Source organism: Hordeum vulgare, chromosome 7H, assembly GCF_904849725.1.
Source record: "Hordeum vulgare subsp. vulgare chromosome 7H, MorexV3_pseudomolecules_assembly, whole genome shotgun sequence".
NCBI classification, from domain to species: Eukaryota; Viridiplantae; Streptophyta; class Magnoliopsida; order Poales; family Poaceae; genus Hordeum; species Hordeum vulgare.
The window spans coordinates 322,839,559-322,842,909 of NC_058524.1; the positions used below are offsets into that span (position 1 = coordinate 322,839,559).

At 46.6% G+C, this 3,351-nt stretch overlaps 1 pseudogene; it reads right to left on the reverse strand.

Moving 5' to 3' along the window:
- Nucleotides 1–343: 343 nt before the first annotated feature.
- Nucleotides 344–814, reverse strand: LOC123408828 (annotated as a pseudogene).
- Between the last annotated feature and the right edge of the window lie 2,537 nt (nucleotides 815–3,351).

A 3,351-nucleotide genomic window follows, 5' to 3' on the forward strand; every position in this document is an offset into this window, starting at 1 on the left:
AATTTGAATTAATATGAATTTGGCAGCATGCAAAATTACTACTGCAATTTAGGAAGTAATTGAAAACAGGGGTTCATATGACAAGTACAATTATAATGCTCAATTGAAAACATGAAACAGAGGCATCAACCACCGTGGATTTATCAAACATCACTCCATTTCTAAGTTTCAAACATCATGGAGCTAGCCCATACAAAATTGATCAAACGTCATTTAATTCAAGTTATGATTTAATGTACAGGTTAAATGATGTGTTCCATGGATAAATTACTAGCACTAAAAATGCTAAACTTCACCGAAATAAAAGGTTAAACTTCACTGCAACCTGAATTCGAAGCTTACCCTAAACGCCACCGCCGTTGTTGAGACAAGGAGATCGTCGAGGGAACCGTGGAGAAAGGCGGGGAAGCGACGTCGCGCGCAGCCACAGCCTCCTGTTGCGTATGACATGCGTCCACTCCAGGGGCACCACCTGGAACAACACCCTCACGAACGGCATCGCGTATCTGATCATGGGGTCATCCTCTCGATGCTCGATACTAGATCTGTACGCCCACCACCTGCGCCTCACTATCTGCTCCTCCGAGTCCGTCTGCTCCATCTCCCACAGGAGAAACTCGATGGACTGGACGGATTCCCGCCGGACTACATCTCGGGAATAGATCTCGCTATCTCTGAGATACTTGACCATTTCCTTCACCTACGCCGACACCTCCGAGTCGTTGTCAAACCAGGAAATGATCTCTCTCAACCTGGCTATCTTCCCCTGGTCGCCGCCGGTGATGGACGCGATTCGGTCGCGCAGCGGCGCCATGGATATGCTTCTAGCAGGGGGGTGAGGAGAGGAGAGGTGGTTGCTTTGGACGAGGAGATGAGAGACAGTGGATCTGCAATGGAGAAGAGGAAGGAGTGAGGGTTTTCTGGAATGGCCGGAGGAGAGGAAGGAGTGCAACACGGAAGGAGCGTGGGTTTTCTGGAACGGAGAAGAGGAAGGAGGAGGGGGTGGTTTTCTAATAGGAAAGTGAGAGACGAATGTGCAGCAGGGGTTTAGCAAAGGACGAGGCAACGGTGCTATATGATTGGACCACCAAACCGGCTTTGAGCGTCAATGTCATTTAAGTTTTCTTTCTTTTGTTGATATTTTCCTTTTGACTAATAATAAATACAACCGTGGCAGTGGACTACATGTTGTACGTGAATGGATTATATGGATTTTTTTCAGAACTGAAAGAGAGATAAAGCACTAAAAATTCAAAATAAATGTATAAACTTGGCAGACTTCATTTGTTTCACACCTAGTACCCATGAAAATTTTGAAACTTGGAATACAGTAAATAATTTAAATAGCACATGACACACTTCCATTGTTTGACACCTAAAACCCATGAAAATTTTGAAATTTAAGCAAGTAGGTGGAACGTTCATGGTTTTCATGGTTCTGCATTGAATGAGAGGGGCGGCGCGTGATTTTTTTCCTATGAATTTTTTTGAGACAATTTTTTCCTATGACTAAAATGCCATAGATTAAAATGGTTCCAAAAAATCCCAACCACTGTAAAACTTTATATAATAAATATAGATAATTCGGGCCAACCAAAGCCCACAGCACGAGATATGTATGCTTACAACTTAAATAACACCAAGAAAAATATAGATAGTTAGTTTAGCTTAAAAAGATAGATAGATAGATAGACGGCCGCCACTTCTCCAACAGGCTCCTCCTCGCTCCTCTTTCAGGCGCCCTTCAATGCTCCTCTGTGGTATTGTTGATGGGGTACGACAGAGTGTGCATGCGCTCCTCGATGGGGAAGATGTTGTCGTAGTCCGTGAAGATGTTATGGGTTGTAAAAGCTATGAACTTGCAGCCACACCAAAACATGTGGCTGAGGAGGTAGAATGCGTCCAAGGTGTTGGTAAAGTGGGCAAGGATAGCAACCACAACCCCGTTGTGGATTACTTCCTAGACTCGGTACATCCTTGGAGATCCCCGGGGGAGGTGCCCGTAGCCGGGCCCAAGGAAGAAGTCGGTGAACTCCGTTGCGCCGCTTCACCTTGACATCGCCCACACATGGAGGGTGCTCTCGACGTACGCCCCGGCGGGGTAGAGCATTTCTGGCACAGTGGGGGGGGGGGGGAAGCGGTAGGTTGGCCCGGTGTACTGCATGGCTGCGGCGGGTTGGTTCTTGGGGATGTTGGTGGTGAAGAAGAAGAAGGGCAGACGCAAAATGCAGGTGGAAGAGTATGGGAGATGGATGAAGGGTGTATGAGGAAGAGGAACATGATAGGTGGCTTAAATATCCACTATGGCAGTAATGGGGTCAAATGTGGACATGTTTTTCAACCCACCGCGGCACTGGGAGTGTATTCGCGTGGGACACTGTAGTGTGAGTGTACACGCGTGGGAAACTGTAGTGTGAACTAAAATGCGGCATTTAAGTGCTGCACTATGTGCCATCGGTCGGGTCAAGCAGGGATGGCTCTACGGCGTGTGCTGCTTCGTGTATGTGCACGCATGCAACATAGGCTGAAGAGGGCGCATGCATGCAACCACATGCAACGTAGGCTCGCTCGGGTGCATGCAACGGGACATCGCTCGGTCCAACGGGTGGGCTTCTTTACACAACCCAATGACTCGCTTGCATGGCAGTCCACCCTCGAGCGCAGAAAAAAACCAGGCGCACAAAAAAACAACATAAGTATTATTTGATTTATCGACGCGAAAGCCCTAGAAAATCCTTACAACATAAAAAAACTACTAAACTTGGCAAGGATGCTAGTCATGTTGGTACAAGGCTGTTGGTCCACTTCAAGGATGTCGACAAAAACATGCTTCGCGACGGACCCTTCCCGTCCTACCAGAAAGCCCCCCCCCCCCCCCCGTGAAGCAGGTTCAGAATGACAACAAATTTTCCTAGGATGTAAGTTCAATGAGATCAACACTTGTTCATGTTGGCCAATGTGGCACTGACCGTCGAAGGAGATAAAGATTGATACTTGTTCATGTGGGCCCATACTTTTTGTACATGTGGTGTCGACGGAACACAAAAAAAACATTACTATATGCTTTTAGATCTTCAGCCTCCCTAATTTTTTGGCCAACTCAGCAGGTTTTGCCTGAAGATGACACCTCTTTCTGGAAGCTGCAATTGTTGTGGTTTTGAAATGCTGGTTCTCTTTCCTACAGAAGGGGCATTTATAGCGACCGTAACGCCAGTACACAATGTTAGCAGCCATGAGCCACTTGAAGATTTTCTTTGTGAAAGCTTCCCTCAGCTGTAGGTAGTTCTTCCATTCTTCCAAATCTGCAATCTGGTATTAGAAGAAAAAAATCTCATGCCAGTGAATTGTACA